The following is a 22000-nucleotide window of genomic DNA, read 5'->3' on the forward strand; positions in this document are numbered from 1 at the left end:
TGAACATTCAAAAGTACTCAAAGTCTGGTGATTATTATTCCAAAAGTGCTGAAGGAGATTTACTTTTGTACCCTTCCTAATGTTTTGTGCCTGTCAATACCTGTCACCCACCTTTTTCTGGATGAATACTTCTCCATCAGTACAACTGAGACAAATGAAATGCCTGTGGATATTCACATGCATTAAATAGCTATACATGCTCAGAATCACTAAGGGATAAGGGGATTGGCCAACCAGAGTAAAGCACAGAAATGGGAATCTTACATGAAGTGTTGATGCCATTATTTTACTGATATTTCAGGGGGAAAGCTGCTAAAAGTCTGGCTGAAGAATTCGAGCTTTCAAAACCAATCTCTCAGAGAACACACACATATATATATGTATATATATCTTATACATTATGTGTTTGTGTGTGCTCATAAAGCCCTTTGTCTTCCTTGTATTTACAGAAATAAAGTAATTTTCTTTCAGATCAGCCATAGTAACCTCACTATCCCAGCAGGACTCTAGTCAGGAAGCAAATGATGTAGTTTCAAGAACTTGTGTCATTACTGCAGAGCACAGAGTGAAAAGATAGACTGCAGCATTTTCCCAGGAGGTGTGTACTCAACTCTGCCCACAGTCTGACCACTGCAATGCTTTCAGCATCTCCCTGTGAAGGGGGAAGGAAGGATAAGTCATTACCCCCAGATAAGAGTGGTACAGACATCACAGCCTAGAATTAACAGTTATGAGCTAGAATTGAAGTAGTAGCACTCTATCTGCTATGACACAGATATCAGCACTGTGCTGGGCAACTAAGGAAACCATGAGCCTCAACAGGTTTGCAGTGGAAAATTACAACTTCCCTCTGCTGAGCAGAAGCTCTGTAAAGACGATACTCAAGGTGCACAACGCATTCCAACAATCAAAGGTGGCCTGTCAAAATGCAAGCTGTCACCTGCAGAGGCTGGAAGTTGCTACATTCAGGCAGTCTCCAGAGAGGATTTCAAATTCTATATCTCAAAGTTATAGCTATAGAAAGTGGGTGGAAATCCCTGGCAGAAAGGTGGGCAGAACTGCAGGGAGCATGGGGGCTTGGGTGGGATGTGGCTGTGTGAAATCAGCTTAGTGTTTGGGAATTATCAGACTGCTCCAGAGTGGGCATTGAGGAACTCCAGGAGAGGCTGAGCTTGCCATGGACCAGCCTCCTGCCCCAGAAGAACACCCTAAAGAGATTTCAGACTGGAAACACCCTCAGGACTGTATAAATACACCTTCCCCCATTACAAGACTGTCTACACAATTGGCATAACTTCTACTAAGCAGCAGAATCTGCAGTTCTCATGTGTGCAAGCCCAGGTCTTACTGCACTAATGACCATCTCCAGCTATATTTGGCAAAAATCTGCTACTAAACAACTGGTTCACTTACAGCCTTCCTTAAAGAACCTGCTCCCTTTTCCAAAACACTTGGTGGAGAAAAAAAAAAATTGTAGACAATCCCAACCTGTGAAATCCTAACCTGATACATGTTCAGAGCTGAATCTGTTCTCTATTAATCCTTGACCACTCCACTCACTTTTCTTCCCTTTCTAACTGCATCCAAGGTTTTGAAACTTTTACTGCAATCATTTAATGGGACTTCTTATATAGTAAATGCTCAGTGATGATAGGTTAAATAAGGCCAGTGCCAGCTATTGCTCTGCAAAAAGATTCTATGTATGTGCAGGTGGAGCCAGGTACCAGGGAAAATGGCTGATGGTGAGAAGGTATCAGCTAATTCTTGGCTCCATCCTTCAAAAGAACACATGCTTAGAAAATGATTCATCGTGTAGTTTTAAAGATCACTTCCCTTCACACTTTCTTCATCTTGCAAGTTTGTGTTGTCACCTTTCCTTGCTCAAAAGAATGCAGAATTTCTAGCTTCCCTTAAGACCAGCTCAGATTTGCAAATCTCAGGAAACAGTTAAATTCAAGGCTATATCCCACTGTTGAGTTACAGAATTACTATGTTCATTACAGCAGCTATGGCTGCATAACCCCAGTGTGTTTACCATGGAAATAGCTCTGTGAAAAGCATTATGCGTTCTTCAACAAGTCATACAAAATCTCTGAATTTCTACTGCAACAATTCTCTTAGTTTTTACAAAACATACACTGGTAACTTTTACCTGACAGCCACAGAGACAATAGTTTTTCAGGCTAAATGAGTCAGTGTTTGCTGGACAGATTTTGTCACTGTACAGTGGATATAGATTGTGTGTGAAAGGGGGTAAACTGAAATCTAATTAGATTTCATTTTAAGTCTAGCTGCTGCAATTATGACTTCTGAATAAAAGTGGTTGTTATTTAGCAGGGTAGCCTAAGCAATGCACATAATTATTATAATTATTAGGTACCTAATGATATCTAATAGGAGTCAGCATTGTAAATAAATGCTGTAGACTGTTCAGCAGGGTGGCCTGCACTTTGCAGAAAACTAAATAACAAAGGTTAATAAATATGTTTACAGATGATTGTTTTACAGGAACCCTGGGCAGCACTATCTGTTGGAGATTAGCTACATTAGGACTCAACAGACCAGAAAACATCCAGAACAATAGTCTTGGTACCGGCTTATAGATGCAGTGTATTAAAATAGCCAAACCAAATTCCTTCTGTTTCCAAATCCTGTCTCTCAAGTATAAGTTACAGTGGGGTTTTTTGTTTGTTTTTCTATTTTTTAATAAGATCACATAGTGGGAAAAATTCAACTTAATGGGATAAATCAGCAAATATGAAATCAATCAGACATTCGGTTTTTATGTTCCTTTTTTTTCATTCTCAGAATTTAAGAATATAAAATGGATACTGCTATTTGAAGTGTGAATTACAATAGCTGCAGATGCTGCCTAACCCCTATTTGCACTGTATTAGCAGAAGAATTGTATTTATGTAATGAAGACAATGTCCACTGCTGATATAGATGACACATTAAAGATTTAAAATTGCATGTGTTTGCAAAGTGCATTTCAGAACCTTCAATTTCCAAAGTCCATTGTGCTTTCAATTATCTTCCCACCCAGGCAAACTAGGGAGAGACTAATCAAGCATAATGTCCTCACATACTTCCCAGTATGCCTTCCTCAGAGAGGGCAAAGGGCACTGTCAGATCAGGATTGCAGCTTGCTCTGCCATGGGAAACACTGGTATGATTTACAGTTTATAGTCTCCATCACTAAATGTAGCCATTAGTAACAGTAAGCCTAGCTACAAAATAAGCATTTGTTATTTAAAGTTTTCCCACATGACTTTGAGATAATTTTAGCATTTATAAATTATTTTGGTAGTGGTTGGTTAGCTTCCAGAAAACAAACAAACAAACAACTAAAAAAACCCAAACAAAATGGAAAAAAAAAAACAAACCAAAAGAAAAAATACCAGCCTGGAGTAAATATTCCAGTAATGTATTTAAGGCTCATGCATTGATCTGACTGTAAATATTTGTTTTTTGAATAACACCCATATTAGCTGCTGCAAATGCATCTAATATGGGTGTTATTCAGCCTGTGCATCTCTCATATGCTAGTAGATGGGTTATTTACTGATTTCTCCCCTGGAATAAAAGGGCATGATCCAGACAGTCCTCTAATTGTCTCCTGAACTGGAGGTGTGTAGGTTGTCACATAAAAGAGAACTTTCCTTCAGAGATGAGGGCTGGCCACTCACTCACTCACTCCCTCACTCACTCCCTCACTCACTCCCTCACTCACTCACTCACTCACTCACTCACTCACTCACTCACTCACTCACTCACTCACTCACCCACCTCTGTGCTGAGACTGCTCACATTAAACTCTCACTGCCAGGACAATGAGCACGTTTGACACTTCTCTCTCACAAACACCAAGCCCTGGCATTGTAGGATCACAGGGTGCTTTGGGCTGGAAGGGACCTGACAGATCATCTTGTCCCAGCCCACTGCCATGGGCAGGGGCACCTTCCACTAGACCTGGCTCCTCCCTCCAACCAGTCCTTGAACACTTCCAGGGATGGGACACCCACACCTTCTCTGGGCAGCCTGTGCCAGTGCCTCACCACTCCTGGAGTGAAGAATTTCTTCTTTATCTCACCCAAATCTACCCTCTTTCAGTACAATTTTATCTTCCCAAGCCCAGGTTCACTACTGTTCTAGATACATCCATCAGTGCAGCCAGGATTTGCTAGGATGCTACTAAAGAAAACTTCTACTTCCAATTCAAATTAACTCAGTTTGTCCAGTTACCAACTTTGATATCTCTCTCCCTGACTCCAGACTTTCCTGAAAACCTCATTTGCTTCTACCTGCAGGACTCTTGCAATGCTTTCTCCCCAAGGGGTTTCTTCAATAACTCAAAGAGTAAATGCTTATTATCAGGACAGGAGGAAATTCGTGTAAGGTTCTGCAGATGACCTAGTTTTGTACACCCAGAAGAACAAGATCTCCAGGACAGCTGAACAGAAGGGTCAAGGTAAAAACCACCCTGCTGATGCATGAGCCCTTTCCTCTATTCAGGTAGTGAAAAGCAGAGCAGCTGAGGAGTTTTATCCCCCTGTGTAACTTCATATGCACAAACCATAAATTCATAACCAGGAACAGCACAACATGTGCCTCTGAACATGGTCCTTTAAATATGTAAAGCATCTTATCAATAATAATAATGAAATACTAAGTTGGGTTTATCAGAATCTACCAAAAGTGCAGCTGTCACAGTAAAAGTAATTGGTCAATGGAACATTATTTCATGATATTGAAAAAAGGTAGCAATGCTTTTGGAACAAAAAAGAGCTTTCAATACAGGAATAATGTGAAATTATGAAGTTGGTTCAGCTCAGAAAAAACATAATTTTTAATCACAGTATTTTGTAAGCCACAAATGGAATTCATTTTCACAATTCATGAATTAAAGATATGCTTTGAAATTGAGTTCAGCATCCTAAAAGCATATATTATGTATCTATACAGCAAACTTGGGCACTAATGTAAACCAAGTTCTATTTACATTTTGATTGCTACCTCATATCTATCAATTAATGTACTGTATTCATAAAACACAACCTTCAATACCCAGCTGATGTGAAGAACTTCCATATGAATTCCAGGCTCAGTCTCTGAAGACTATTTTGTTGGTAATGCTATGTGTGAAGTTAAGTACTGTACTTGTGTTTTTATCTATCCAAAATGTATTTATCTCAAGTTCTCTCAACCCATTTTTCCTAGGCAAATTTCATGCTTTAAAAAATACAGCCTAACAGCATTAAAGCAACAAACAGCAGGATTTTGTGTACATGTTAAGAGAACTCTAACAAATTGCATTTGAACTATTTAAACCTTTTCTTTCACTGAACCCAATAATATTTTTGATTCAGAGAATGACATTTTCCTCATTTAAAACAAAAACAAGAACCAAACCTCATTTTCCATTGGCTTTAATAGGAGTTTTTGATATGCACAGACAACAGACCTGGTCTACCTGTTAGACTCTGGCAATAAGAATACAGGGGAGGTCAAAGTGCCTCTTCTCTCAGTGAATAAAGCAGCCTGTGGGAGATGCCAAACCCCACTTCTTTTTACACCCATGTGATTCAATAGCATTGTGAAGGTGAACAAGGGAGGCTGAACTGGTGTCACTGTGCTTGTGACTGACCTGCAGAACAAGCCAGAATATACCTCAAGTGATGGATTTGATTAGACAGACAGCAAGTTGAATATTCAGATAGAACAAAAGCATCACTGAAAATTGCACAGCTTATCTCTGTAAATACAAAATGCACACACAAACCATGAATGCTATGGGGCTAAACCCACTCCTCTCTCCCTCACTCTCTCAAATCAGCACTCTCAGTAATCTGAAGCCAGTTTATTGATTCCTCTGGCTGCTGGGAAGGAGGTGGTGCTTACACTGAAAGAAACAACTCAGCATGTCAGAGAAGGGCCTTTCAGAACAGACCACAGCTCGGTGCATCAAACTTCTTGAAAGCAAGAGAGATTATTTGTCTCAAACAGGTTGAGTGCTGGTTGCATCCTGTGCTCAAACCCCTTGAGAGGCACCATGTGTCCGTGCTCTGCAGGCAGATGTTTGCCAGGAATGGCTCCATGGGCTGTTTGGGCAGATCAGAGGCTGTGCAGAGCACAGCACCAGTGTGAGGGGAGGAACAGAAACTGCTTTGCTGTGAGAAAGAATGGCTCCATCAGGAGCTCAGCACAGTAAAGCAGGGCTGGGGCAGGCACACAGGCAGTGCAGCTGGCAGAGCCAGAGATCCCTGGTGTGCACACAGGCTGGTGAAAAGCTTTGTGCCATGCAGAGGGGCAGTGCCCACCAGGGGGGATTTCATGGCTCTGCCACTGAGCTCTTAAAGGATTGGGTTGCAGCATCCCACGTGAAAAGATCTCCTGCAGTGATCTTTGCCAGTTCATTTCAAAATCTGGCCCCAGTGCTATCAGTCATGCTGGATGAGACTCACAGTTTATTCAGGTAACCAGACCCTGTTTGTTTTCACTGCAGTCCCAAGAGGCTGCCACTCAAGGAGGAAGTCTGGCACACAGGATTGGGAAGCTGCACTTGGGAGCTTTTATGTCAAAGCTTTCTGCCAGTTTTCTGTGTACCTGGCACACCAGTGTAGGCGCTTCCCAGGCAAGGGAACCTCCTCACTCTGTGCCTCAGCTCTGCACTGGGAGGCTCAGGGTGAGCATCACTTCATTACAACATGCTAACACTGACATGCTGTCATCGTGCCTACAAAGAGATGCTTCCAGGAGAAGGAAGGTTTATCACTACACGAAGCATTGGAAATTACAATGTTTAATCTGGCAGAAACCACTTTTCTGCAAATAGACTTCCAGAGTCGACTATGATGTTGTCTTTTATTCTGACTACTTTATTTTCCTGCTCTGAAAGGCTCCTACCACAATAAAAAAACAACATTGCAATCGGAACAAATCTGACACCAGGGAATCTTGGTACCTCAGCAGACAGATGAATGACAATTTAGGCTATTTTTTTTTTTTTTTGCTAATATCATCTGGAGTTGATATTGTTATAAATCTTTTGGTGAACCTTCCCCTAGAAAGAGAGGGAAAAGAGGACAACAACAAACTTCATCTGTTTAAAGGCTGCTCTTGGCAGTTGGAAGATCTTTAAGCATTATTCAGCTCATAACAATGTTTTGTGTTGGTTTTTTTTTCCATCCTTTTATAGTCCAAACCATCAAAAAAGTTGCTGAGGGCATCCCAAACATATTCAGCTATTACATGCAAGTGGGTAATAAAGGGACATAAGTTCCTACAACAACAGAAGATAAACAGGTTCACACATTGAAGTCTCAAGCATTTCTATATTCACCCTTTATAGAAACCCTTGCCAGCTCATTGATTCACTCTGTGAGATTTAGAAGGTTCCTTTGTTGTCTCCAAATTAGCAAAGATGCTAAAAGGTGTGAGGAAATTTCTGTGGTTTTTGCATTTACTCCTGGTAAATAAAGATAAGAAAATAAATTTTTAAAAAATATAACATAGTGATCATTATGAATCAGTTATCAGCTCTAGGCCCTCAGAGTAAGTGGCAGGAGCTAATGTATCCTTAGTTTGTCTCTTCAGGATTTTCTCCAGTCATGAAACCATCAATCATATTGGAACAAGGCCTTTCAAGTATCTTCCCTTGACTCTGTGTGGATTGAAAAATATAATTGTTTGTTAAATCTCCTTCAGAAGAAATTATTAAAAGAATTTGGATTTGTGTAGATTTATGTATTCATATAGAATCACAGAATAAATGGATTTTTATGATAGGTCTATGTTTGGGAGGATTATTTAAATTTGCTACACAGATATGACCTACATTTTCAAAAAACAGTAATAATTTCTCAAGAAGACTTTGATATTATCTGTGCTTGTCAATTTGTTGAGATTCAGGACAAAGACCTTCTGAAATCTGACTAAAAAATCAAGTTATGCAGTTAATATTTATTAAAAAAACCTCAACCTTTTTATTGCTAGTGTTTATGATTTAAGATTACACAAAGAAAGCTCACATGTCACTTTTCCATCAGCAATGAGTTTCTTTACTCTTTGAAATTGTTACCATGTACCCACTTGAACAGTTTTTTGGTAACTTTCTAATGGAAAGGGAAAAATCAAGGAGGTTTATTACACAGTCTCTTTAGAGTAGAAACCTTCACCTTATGTGAAGGCCTATTTAAAGTGAAAGAAATTTAAAAGATTACTTTGTAGTAAGAAGATACATTTTAATCTAGCAGAGCACTACTAGTTTTCAGAAATCAAATGTCTGTCATATGAGAACATTTACAGGACGTATTAGAGAAACCATTTATGTGTTTTATGAACTCTAAATTAAAACTAATTTGAATGTCAGCTTTCAAACTTGGGAGTTCAAAGCCTTGTTTCAGGTTTTCATACTGATGTTGCTGCATTTCCAAGATCGTGGGGGAAAAATTGGATAGAATGGATTGTTAGTACATGTTGAAAGAAGCAGAGCAATAATTGACAGTGACCCATGAGAATGGCCAGGCCAGACTGACAATCTAGACAACAAGGGGTCTGTGGTAAGAAAGGGAAAGAAGGACCTGGAGATATTTTCTAAAGGGAATGCAGAAAGTAACCAGGTAACCTTTCTTACAGCCTCTGAGCAGAGCATGTGGTGCATGGAATCCCTCTGAACAGAGCGTGGTGACCTGAACACAATATTCAGCATATTCAGATTCACCTGAGTCTTGCTCCTGCTGAAGACAGGGCAGTGAAACTCTCTGCTCATCCCCAGTGAGCAGCTACTACTGCAGTAGTTTTGTGGAAGCACAGAGCTCACAGCACCTCTAGCACAGTGAGAGGATAAATTAACCAGTGAGGGAAGAAGGGATTCTCACTGGGTATTGCAGAGCTCTTATAATCAGCTATCAAAGAGCATTTCTGCAGCACTAGAGTAGAACAAGGGGTGACTTAGGCTGTCCTCACTGCTGTGCCTCTCATGGGGTGCATCAGATCAGAAATTTAGACATGAGAACTATCTATGCATCGCATACATTAGCATCATAATTGCCACTGAAACTGAGTTCTCATTGTTCAGTTCAGCATAATAATTGCAATCTTGGAATCGGTCCAGGTTCAGTACAGTTAGTTTATAAACAACATCCAATTAAACTCCTTGGAATATGTTCCCTATCAGTTTCTGAGAAACAGGTTAACAAGACACCTATTTTTTCATGAGCTGGAAATGTACAGTTTATCTACAATGTTTTAGTCATGTGTCCTGTAACATACCAGTGAGAACGAGGCCTAAAATCTTGCAAGAAATTAACTGTCCTATTGGAATTAGCATGAGAATATAAAGTGCCCTGCAAACAAGTTTTGGCACTCAGATGGCTGAAACACTGTGTATGAAACACTTTTGAGATGAGTATCCCTTGACAGTCACAATCTGTGGTGCTACTCATTTCACCTGCAGGGAGAGAGGACAGCTTGCCCCTCTGCAGAGGTGATGGAATTGGGAAAACCAGAGAGTTCTCAACGTGCAGAAAGTCAGCAGTATGGGCACAGGCACAGGAGGATGTAAATTCCTGACTCTGTTCATGCACTCCCCTCCCTCCCACACTGCCAGGCCACTCTGCCCACCTGCACACCATGTGGCTCTCTGGGAGCAGGGGCTGTGCTCTCCCCCTGACTTCATTGCACCCTCACACATTCACAGAGCAGCAGCGTGTGACAGATGATGGACTGAGATCAAGACAGAGGAGGAAGATAACGTCAGTCTGCCCGTTCATACAGCTGCTGGCCACCTTTCATTCTTCCCCAAGTTTGGCCCTACAGCCCCAAAGCAATTCAGGACTGTCACAGCCTCCAGCTCTCACTGCCTGCTACAAAACCAGCAACCTACAAACAAACCTGTGCTTAGGAGTACTGACAATCATGCCAAGTCCTGCAGCCATTTCAGTGCCTTCAGTTTTCCCTTTCTGGTGTTCTGTGGCTTTCTTTTTGCTGCTGCACAACCTTTTGTCTTTCTCTCTACTCATGTTCTCCCTCACTCAACTGGGAAAATTCACAACATCGAATTCAGTCCCACAAATAACTGCAGCTGTTTGTTTTTTGTTGACCTGACAATATTTTCAGGGGGAAACCCATTTGATCTTTTAAATTTTAAATAATGTTTTGTTTGAAGCCTTAGTCATGCTCAATTATAACTAAAAAGCCCGATTATTTAAAAATTCAACTAAGTGAAACCAGTGATTTACAGGCATGTTAAATCACAGATCTGATAAGGTTGATTACTCTGATGTACTGCCATGTGCATAAATGCTTGTGGTCACTCTAAATGAGCTGCCCCCTCTATGGTGCATGTGTGTGAGCAGCTCAGGTGTGTGAGCAGGAGCACCAGCTCAGGTGTGTGAGCAGGAGCACCAGCTCAGGTGTGTGAGCAGCTCAGGTGTGTGAGCAGGAGCACCAGCTCAGGTGTGTGAGCAGGAGCACCAGCTCAGGTGTGTGAGCAGGAGCACCAGCTCAGGTGTGTGAGCAGGAGCACCAGCTCAGGCACCACAAAGCTCCAGTCCAAGTGGGTGCAATAGCAGTACAACATCACCATGTTTCTCCTGACTGCAGAGCTGGGTTGTCCCACATTCTCCCAGAGCTCAGTGTCCTTTGCAGTGCAGCACACCCTTATGTGCTTTGCTGAGACTCAAAGTCCTAAGACTTCAAACCCCAAGGCATTCAAAAGAGAATACAGGATTTTCAATTTACATATTTTTTTAAATTCAACTCTCTCTTAGTGTATAACCCACTCTGTACCTTCCATTTCAATATCCTTTTATTGATGTCATAAACCATGTAAGCCAGGACTTTTATTAGGAAATGGTACCTGCACAATAAGACACTACAACAACCTTGTGTTTTGCTAAATATCAAACTTGACACTGTTACCTGTTCTACTCTAGTACCTAAAGAGGAAAAAAAAATCAATGAGGATGTTTATAAAGAGTCAGAAAAGAGAGCTAGGCAGTAGACTGGAACTGTTTGCTCCACATTTTAAACTCATGTAATACCAATATCTTAAAAACTGTGTTACTTTCAATTTTTCCTAGGACAAGACAGGTGATAAGGAAGAACTGCCTGTGTGGTTTTTTTGGACTTTACCCTTTCCTTTTCTCTCAATCCCTCCTTCTAACCAGATTCCCATATTTATGAATCACAAGAAAACAAAAAAAAAAAAAACAACAAACCCTCCCATTGAGACTGTGAACAAAGAATTCATGTCTGAAAGATCAGAGCATATAACAACAAAAATTATATTACTGCAGTCAGATATTGAAGATGTTAAGTCCTTATGAAATTGACTAGACGACTGAGCGATTTTATGCCTTTTTAAAAATTTATTTATAATCTGGCAGATGTTTTTCAGATTGTTATCTATGCTAAATTTACACAGGACTGGAAAAAAAGTCATCTAACAACTAAAAAGGACAAGAAAAGGAAATGACACTAATAAAACTCTTCTTTTGATTCTGACTTTAAAAGTTTGCTGATGGATTTATTTGATTATGTTGAAATCAGGTCTCTAACTAAACACTACTGTAATTTCTCAAATCTCAGAATACTTTGGTTAACTTGATAGCAAATCTTTGCATTCTACTGCCTAGAATATCAATATCTACAGAAATACTCCAGAAACTAATATCCAGATGAAACTTCAATAGACTGCAATCCCATATTTCCTTATGTGCTTTTTTCTTTGTCTCCAAATTCTGTTCAAGAATTTTTTTTAGTCTTCTGTAAGGAATTTTGATTAAGTTCCATTAAGTGCCTAATTCCTCAGAAGGTGTATTTCTGAGTGGTTCCATTGATGTATGCCAATTACACCAGCTGACAAACAGCCACTGCATTACAAAAAAAATCCATATTTTTAATGACTCCCTTGCTGTCCTCCATGTCTGTGTGTATGTCATGACACACAGCTTCCCACCATCTGCACTTCTTCCTTTAAATATCCACGCATTTTGTATTATAAATTGCTTGGCTGTGATGTATCTTGACATTTGACATAACAGCAGGGCTGGGGGGAGCGTAAGTGCTGATCATTAGATTATTGTTGAAGTATTCTCTCCTTTCCTCCCCTGCTCCCTGTGTTCCCTGGAGACACAGGTGTTAATAAAATCAAACAAAATGAAAATGGGTAAATTATTGCAAGCTATGAACACCTACATTGTGCCATGCCTCACTAGTTTCCAATACCACCTCATTCTTGAGACAACCAGAGAAAAAGATGCAATTTCATCCTGTAGACTGGGTGGTATAAGGAAAGGACAAAAGAGACAAGATATTGCAATCCAAAGGTCAGTGACCCACTCCCTTGTATAATTATAGCATTTCATTTATATCCTACCAATCTGTCTTTGGATGGCTGATAGTAAATTAAGAAGCTAAAAAAGAACAATTTTGAAAATTCCCTAATAACTAATAACTGAGCTCTAAACCTAGAGCATCATACAGGGAGATGAGCACAAGTATCAACTTGGAATTTCTTTACCAAAAAATAATTTTAAGAATGCTCTAGGACTCAGATCTGACCTAGATCTGTGTCTCAGTAGTTTGCTTCAGGATTCTTGAAAAGAGATTTAACACTTACTCTAAACACCTCAGAGATTTTGTAGAGCTTCAAGGGTCTGAGTCATCCTGGAGTGCAATATACATCCAACTGACTCTTGCAGGATGGATGCACTTTATGCCTCCTAAAATGCAGGTAGAACATTTTTGTGCTGCATTCCTCATTTCCCATGATCAAGCACAAAACTCTTCCCCTGCATTCTCCCAAGAAAGTTTCATGCAGTAACAAAAACTGAGTGAGAACATTAATGTTGATCCTTTTGCTAATATATATTAACAGTTTATATCTAAATTTAACAGTGGCCCACCTTTAGTAATTAGCAGAGCCCAACACTTCCCCAGCCTCCTAGCCATTACTATTGGAACAGCACTGCACAGCTCTTCAGTCTCATCTACTGCACAACCAGAGGAGCACAACAGAAAACAAATTCTAGATCTGTAGAGCTGATCAGAGAATCGCTCAGTGTCCCTCCATTCAGTACATGCAGTGCCAGTGACCTACCAGGGTCACTCTGGCACTGCATGTTTTACACTTTGATACAAAGTGCTAAAATGCTGTAGATTATAGAATTTTATAAGAAACTAAATGGGAAATAATTCTCTCTAAAGGGTTGGAGGAGCAGAACAAATTAAACACTTGCTGTGAATAATACTGGAAACTCAACTGTTAAGGCCAGATACTTCAGAGCACTCCAATCCCTACAGCTGCTGGCAGCCAGGTCACACCCATTTCATTTACACACTAAATATTGACCAGAACTTGGAATTCAAGACTACAGCTTTATAGAAACAAGCCAGTAACTTTCCACTTGAAAAGCTGTCTAACTGTATTTATCTCAACCTGAGCACAGTAATTAATATTTATGAGGATGAGTGAAAGAAGGATGCTCATAGCAAAAGGGGATTATGAAAACACAAGAACGTGTGAGGATGCTGATGGGACTGAGCAACTGGCACCTAAGACACACATGCAGCAGGCCCATGAAGTGACAGAAGGAGAGGACAACAGTGTATGTGTAGCTGTCTTCACACACAAGCACAGAAAAACTTTTTTCTCTGCTTTGTTCCTCAAGTAATCCAGGAAAAGTCTTGGTACTTGTACCTAATACATTTATTACCACTGATTTAATGGCTTTATTTGACTGCTACAGGCACCCACATCTGAGACATCCCTGATCCCAGGCTAATCAAAGTAACAGTGCCTGGCACATGTTCCATTCTTCAGGGGTAAGTACTAGATCTGTTACAGGTTTAAATCTGCATGTGTTGCATATTTCTGGATTTATATCCTACATGAATATGACCAATAAAAAGTGGACAGAAGTTTAGAGCTCCGGAAAGAACTTGTCAACGGCATTTTAAGGTGAAAAAAAAAAGAAAAATAGGAGGTTTTGATCTGCAGAATGTGAAGTGTAACAATTAAAGCAGAAGGGTAGATACTTTGAGCTCATTAAAATTTCTTTTGAAGATGAAAGTCATTAGATTTCAATGAGAACTTGGAGCAGAAGCTCACAATGACATGAGAATATTTAACCTGTAGTCTACAGTGCTTCAAGCAATTGAAAGTATGATAAATAATTGCTTGGCTGTAGTAACCACATAGAAGGAAAAAAAGGATTACCCTAATCAAACACAGTCAGTGTGGTGCTGCCTGTCTCTGTGCTCCACATTTCATTCTGAAAGTTTGCAGTTATAAAAACGGAAATCCTGAGTTCTTAAAGAGGAAATTGTAAAGGATTTATTTTCCTGCCACCTCCAAGAAAACTTTGATAATATTCAGGGTCAGCTCTTCAGCTGGCATGATCAGCAGAGCTATGTGGAAACCAGTGGATCATTGCCAACTTGTAACAGCTGAATGTCTGCTTTTACAACAGGGACAATTTTATTTTAGTTTTTTTTAATCCATATCTCTTTTATTTTTTTCCTCTTTGAATTAGGAACATTAATAGCCAAATACATTTTTTGTTGTCAGGAATACCTGTCCTCCAAGCTACAAGACTCATATTTTTATGTGAGTTGCACCAGTGATTCTTACTCATATTTCAGTAACACCACAAAGCACAAGCCAGGACTCAAGCCAGGACTGTACAATCCTTTACCACACAGGTATTTTTAAGTTATGTCTGTGCAAAAAGCCAAATACTAATGTAACAGAGGCCTAAAGCACAGATAATGGGCCCTCCTGAAAAGGCAGGGTGAGCTTGTCTTAGACAGCGTTATCATGGGAAACAGTACTTCTCAAAAGAAGCCAATTAGCAAGGAAAAATGAAAACATTTTATTCTGCATATATTGAAAAAAGCAGTTTTTTTCTTCTGTATGAAGAAAGTGCTCTAGGGAAGGTAAGTGATTTTGTGAAGCCTTTTGATTTTGACAATAATCTTCTTTGGGGCTCAGGGAATACATTTCTGACTGATTTGGGTTGCATAAACAGGCTTTTGTAGGTCCACAGCCAAGAAACATGATGGTAAGGGATGACTAGCATGATGTTAGGCCAATAACCATCCATTTCTAAAGAGACAAAGGGAAAAACCCAGAAACATGCTCATCTACAACAAAACAAAAATATATAAATAAAGATCCAGAGACTTTTAGCCAAAATAGCCCTTAAGAAAATTTCCCAAGAGATTGGAGCTCTAGGGCTGGAAGAAGAGTCACTGGGAAAGATGGCTTTTGGAAAGAAAAAAAAATTTATTTAAATGAGAATGGAATGTTTGGAAAAGATTATGATGGATGACCTTCATAACTTCTCAGAGGATCCATCAACCCAGTAATTTTCTCATTTGATTGGTAATGAAAGAAACCAGTTACACTTCTTGCTCTGGTAAAACAATCTCAGAGTCTGCATTCTCATATCTCAGGTGACTGCCTGGACCACCTAAGAGCTGCTGAGTTTGGGCATGTCTGTGTCAATCTTCTTTTTTAGAAGAACTTTCTAAAAGTTCTTTCACAAGACATGTGATCAATATATCCATTTTTTCCCACAAATCATTTGCAAGGGAAGGAGAACCCAAAAGTTAAGAATGAAAGACACATTATCTGAGATGTACTCTGTTAATCAATACTGACAGCTAAAAACCACTGTAACCTTTCTGAAAAATCTGTTATCTGATTGGATCCTCAGATTTCAACTTGATAAGCAATAATACCAAGTTACATCTAGTTTGTTGCAAAGGAGGTCTTTTGCTATCACTTTCTGCTGGAAATCCCACCATTGGTGAAAGTGAGAAAAGCTTGTAAGGGCCTGTTTCACTGGAAGATTCCCTATCTGCTTCCGGCTCTTTAGCAATAAAAATTAAAAAAAAATATTTTGTTACATGCAGCTGCTGAAGAATGTGGGTGTACAAGATCTTGTGTTGCAATTGCTTCTGTGACTGTTCTACAGTAAAGAGCAGTAAAGACCAGGCCATGACAGTGGCCACCATGAAAAACCTTTGCCACAGTCACTGGCAAATATTTCAGTGAAGCAATGTGCTCTGCATTTGCAAACACTGTTAAAAACATTTCCCCAGAATCTGAGAGAAAACTCCCATTATATCTTTAAATAATTCAAGCAAATTGAACCCTTTCCTGAATATATCCTGAAATTAGAATATTTTTTAAAATTTTTTCTAACAAAAGATTAAAAAAAAATCTAAATATTTGAGAAAGCAAGGGGAAAAAAGGTTAAGATATAAGGGCAAACTTACATAGAATCCTCCCTGTACATCTCTGAGTAGCTCTCTAAGCACTGTACATTTAAGATCTCTACCACAGAATAAAGATATTCCTTTGCTGCTTTGTTACTGCCTAGCCCTACAACCAGACTATCTAGGACTAAATCTGAAAGCAGAAATTCAGGCATGCTGTAGCATTTTATGCTTAGAAAATCCATGGCTCTTGTAGTATTCATAATCCTATGACGTTAAATTTAGCTGGTCAAATTCTGCTCTTACTTGTACTTCACATCTGTCAGCTTAGGGTGTACAGGGCATATCAAGGCAGCATTTAGCTCAGAATAGGGAGATATTTGATATTTGAAATACATTTCATCTTTTGAAAGCCATATTTGTTCAATAATAAATGCAGGAACAAGCATCTCCAAGGTCATGCAATCTGTGTTCTTTCCCACTCAGCTAAAGGTGGTATTAAGGAGGTAAAATGAGAGAAATATTGTCATTTGGTTATGTAGCATACTGTACCTGATATCATCCTTCTGACACTTGGCACACTTTGTTTAACAAGGAATTCAGCTGGGGCACAGGAGCTGTGGGGCAGCTCCAGGCTGAGGGTCTGGCACAGTGAGTGCTGGGCTGCAGGCTGTGCATGTGCCCACACTGTGAAGTGGATAAATTGCTTTCTGAATTATATAAACATATACTAATATTATCAGTTTGCCTTACTTTTACAAAGAAATATTAAAAAGTCTTGCAAACAAGCACATAGAGCACTGATTCCTCAAGCATCCCACTGGAGTGCCAGAGGCTTAGTCCTATTAACAATAGTCCTGTTAAAATGCCTTAGTTGTAGTGAAAAATTGATCTAAAATTTCAGGTAAAATTTTAAAGCTGTCTTCCTCAGGTAAGTAAAAATCATCAGAGCAAGTAAACTTACCCTAAATAACATTTACTGTCATTAGAATGTATTCATTTTCTTATATTATGTACATAGGAATATAAATCACAGCTGGTCAGAGAGCCCAAGGTGAGAGAAGACATCTATGAAGGTGACTTAGTTTTTTCCTCTGACCCTTTACAGCAGTCATCCAAAACAGAAAACATAGTGATAAAAATTGCAGTAAATGCCTGTAGTGTACACAGTGTGTGTGTTTCAGAGGGGCACAAAATGCAGTGTTTTCTTTTGACTGTGCAACAGAGGGCACAAGTTATTAGCAATGTTGTAATGAACACTTCTGTGCACAGATGTAATGACTGTAGGGATTAATGTTGAAATTCTGTTTCAAATAGTCAAAAAATGTGCAAGCAGTGAAAAATTGTTTGTATTGTTACACTTTCAAACCTCTGATGCAAAAGACCAAAACTAGGCCTTTTGAAGTGATTTTTATGCATTATGCCAAGAAATTCCAATCATTTGTGCTGAAACTCTCCAAAATGTCATTCCAAAATTTTCAGCAGAACTTAAAAAAATTTCAGAAACAAAGAGCTGGGAACAACAAAACTAGCTGAACTCAGCCTTTTGATCTCATTGTGTGTAACTAAATGCTTTTCTTTTGGGGGCTTTTAAAAATTTATTTAGCACCAAAACAGAACCTGGTGAAGCACTGTCACTCCTTTTCATTACTGGAAACAACTTTATTTTTTAAAAGTCCTAGAAAATCTAGACAGATTTCCTTTACAGATATTTTAGGTTAAATAGGTAGCTGCATGTCTACTTAATCACAGGCACTTGCATACTTGAACTTGCTCTGAGCTTGTCTGATGAATTATCTCTGATTAATTTTCTTTGTTTTACACAAAGACATTGTCTCCCATCAAATAAAGCAACAAAATAGATGTTTGAGGACAACAAAATCCTTCCCATATACAAGGTTAGGTATATTACAGTTTAGTCTTGTGAAGCTGGTCAACACCTCAGAGTTTTACCAACATTAGTTTGATGTGTTCAGTGCCGTCAGTTGCAACACTGAGGTTTAAATTTTAAAATAAAATTTCAGAGATAAAAGCATTTAGATATTTCTATCAGCTATACTACTGGAATGTGCATGCCTGCAGCATTATTTACAGTGTCAGATTCAAAGAGGCCACTAGAAAATATCAGTTGATGTATTCAATGGTTTGTTTCCCAACCTGAGTCCCACAAGAACCCCAACCCAAAATTATCAGTGCTATTTTTTCCACATTGTACTTTTCCATTTCTAATTGTTTATAATTCTTCATAGAAGCCCTTTTAATTCAGCTACCCAATATAATACAGTATACATAATATTTTGCAAGACACAGCTTCTGCAACTGCCTCTATACCTTCAGGCTTTGTGACTTGATGCCATAATGGTCTTGATTTATTAGAAGATAAACCTTTTCCAATGCTTTTTCCTTTAAATAGTGAACTGTAAATAACTTATCCAATATGAAAAATGCTAAGTAGCTCCTTTGAAATTCTAATGGAGATTGTCTACAGTTACATCACCCACTGCAGAATCTTTATTTTAGTACTTGTATATATGGGAACATACAGGACAGTAACCTGCACATATACACATTTCTGTGTGAGTCTGTTTGAGACACAAAATTTGGGTGGGGTGCAGCTAGCATATTCCAAAACAGAAGGAAATATTTTGTTGATGTATTTGTGTCTTATATATGACATGTGAATATCGTGGCATACCTTGATGTCAGCATCAGGATGGAGTGAGGACTGGCTGGGCCATGCACCATAATCCTTGCGTTTGAAGCTCTGACTCTGACCATATTAAACCCAAGTCCTGGGCTAACAAGCCTTCCTAATTACTCCTCTGTTCTCTCTCCCTACAGGCACCACATCTCTAGAACATTCTGCCACCAAGCAAGCTCTGCTCCACCTGCCCTCTGGTCAACCCCTGTAGAGCTCAGAAGATCTTTTCTCCCTGCCAGCCTTAACCAAATCACTCTTCCAGGCCTGCCATTCTTCAGAACACTGTCAGGCTTTGTTACCACCAACCCACTATTTCCAGAACACAGTTAAGTGCTTATCACTTAAAACGTTAAACACTAATTGCTTAGTAATGAAAACTTGAATTGATTGGAGAGTAAACTTCTGCTAACTGACTGGCAGAATTCCAGCTCCAGTCCATAATAATCAAAATTCACTAAAATAGCATTTTTAAAGTCTTTTGTTTGAAAACCATTCTATACCCAGGTGTGGGAAGATCTAGTTGCAAGGTAGTCATTTTAAGTGTTTCTAGGACTAAGTAAAAAAAAATGTTTCTGAATTAACAATTGCTAATTTGGGGTTGAATAAAATCTCTGTGTTCATCTTAAAAATGTCCACATTATTAAAAAACATATTTCTCCCTCCTTTATTTCACCTGCTTGTTTTGTCAAGTACATCAATCCCTCTTAGAAATGTATGCCTCAAGAGAAAGATACTCAGCTTCCTCCTAACCTGGTGCTCAGGATGGAGACTCTTCCATTGTCACTTTGATAGGATTTGCCATTGATTGCAAAGGTACTGTGTAACCTGAGGAACTTCCCTCGCCTTCTAAAACAGCATTCTGAATTTTCATGACTTCAGACAAAATACTGCAGCTAATTCCCTGTATATTCTGCTCGTTTACTGTGGGTGCTGATGGAGCTGAGTAGGAATGTTTAATGCAATGTTACTTGTGAGACATTGGATTACATTGGATAATGAAAAGGAAATAAATGCAAACTGAATTCTTAGCATACTATTAACTATTCATGGCATTGGACTGGATTTCTCTTTCTAGTTTTTAGAAATTACAGAAGAAACACCCTGAAAACATGCAAAGCACCAGTGCTACTCCTTAGCATCTCTTAATTGTAATTAGTCCATGCTCAAAATCCCAACCCATTTCTTAAAGATCTCTTTCATGTCACAAGAGCTTTGCAGAGATTTTGGACAATGTTCCCAAACACAGACCAAGAGAGTTTCTTTTGCTTTTACCTTCAGGGCCACAATATGAGAAGCTTCTGGCACTCTGATGTTCTGTCACTTTTTAATGCAAACTCTGGAAGTTCACGGACACAACGCTGCACAATCTGAGGAAGATAAATCACAGTTACTTCAAGCCAGTTGACAGCAGTTTAAGCAGCTGCAATCATCAACCACCAAGGGAGTTTCTTCTTTTATCTTACTAAATGCAAAAGTATACCAGGAGCTGCTAATATCACTGGACTATCAGGAGTCCTGCTTTTACATAAATACCAGCAAGCAGTAAGTAAATTCTGTTGACGAAATGTAATAAAACAAAGACGGTTTCAAATATGACCATTCCCTGATGCATTCTGTAGCCCCCTCTTACTCACTTATTGCATGCTGCTGAGATTATAAGGTTTGCTTTTATCTGTCAGAAATCAATATTTCAAACATCGGATAAAAGAGGAAATTGAACTGGGAATAGGCTGAAGTGCTGTAAAAACTACAAAGCACAATTATCAAAAAGCACTTAAAGTACTTAATAGGACACACATATAAAAATGCTCAAATTAATGTCAGGGAACTATAATGAGAACTTTTTCTATGCTTTTTGATCCAAATGCAATGCAATTCGAGTGCAGCCTGGTCAGTCAATACAGTTTTCAATTTATATGAAACCCTAAGGATTTCTAGCAATCCATTTGCTAGAACTGAACCATTACATATGATTGGTTAATATTTCAATTTATTGAAAATACATTATTTTGTGTAAAGTGTTTAAGTTGTTGAGGTTTAATCATTATAAACAGTTATGATAAAAATAGATCTTTGGGTAAACAAAGACCTTACAGTCAAGCTTTTAATAAATACTAGTATAACTAGAAAATTGGATTTTAAGAGGAATAGACATAAGGAAAAACTGCAGATATGGGGTCACAAGATGAGAGGAAATTGTTGTATAGAATAGAGCTTTATCAGCACACATTAATTGAGAAGGGACTTTGTAAAATATTGGAAACCAGGATTATTTTATGCAAAAATCCTCCTCACTATTAACTTTAGTACTTTCCCCTTGGATTTATGTATTCATTTATCATCTTTAATACTACTGAGCTGGAGGTCTTTACAAAACTATGCTAGATCAGAAATCACTGCAAATGAAAGTGCACATGTGTGTATAACACACCAGCACCCATGGTAAACAGATTGAGTGACTTCAGAAAATTTGATATGAAACACAAAGAGCTGCAACACTCAGAGGAGTTACAGCCACGATTTGAGCAAACAAGATGCACATTAATTAAATGGTTGTATCCAACTGCAGCACTCTTTCCCAACCTACACCCCACAAGGAACAAGAAGGGACTCTTGGGACTCTTTCTTTGTGGAAAGTCATTCTTAACACTTACACTTCATGTTTATGCTTTAACCATGCCACTTCTTTCATACGAGGGAACCTTTACTCCACCACAATTTAAATGTGCCTCTGACTGGAACTGCAGCCAGCTCTCTGAACTGTGGATCAGACTGTGCTTTCCACTAACAGAAAAAAAGTTGCATAAGCCAAACACCTTCCCACCACCTTTCCTCATTACAGTTTTGAGCCTAATACAGTACAACCTCTTAGTTAATATCCCTACTTTTTAAAGTCTAATCTGAATCTTTGCTACTATAATTCTAATCCCACTTGGTCTATTTTATGTGATGACGAAGAAGGGATTATAGTATTCCCTTTTGCAAGAAAGTTGACTATGTAGGCACAATCATCACACAGGATCTTTCCAGCACACAGGTTCTGTGAGTAGTACAGTTGGGCTCTAATCT

The 22000-nt window shown here is 38.9% G+C and overlaps 1 long non-coding RNA gene across 2 annotated transcripts in view; it reads right to left on the reverse strand.

The window, feature by feature from the left end:
* The window catches only part of LOC136561456 (uncharacterized), a 152472-nt gene that overhangs the window by 29680 nt on the left and 100792 nt on the right, over positions 1-22000 (reverse strand). For both annotated transcript variants that reach the window (XR_010784347.1, XR_010784346.1), the window contains exon 3: positions 20204-20298. This is a non-coding gene — a long non-coding RNA (uncharacterized lncRNA). The remainder of the gene's footprint in view (positions 1-20203; positions 20299-22000) is intronic.

Source organism: Molothrus aeneus, chromosome 11, assembly GCF_037042795.1.
Source record: "Molothrus aeneus isolate 106 chromosome 11, BPBGC_Maene_1.0, whole genome shotgun sequence".
In the NCBI taxonomy this organism is placed as follows: domain Eukaryota; kingdom Metazoa; phylum Chordata; class Aves; order Passeriformes; family Icteridae; genus Molothrus; species Molothrus aeneus.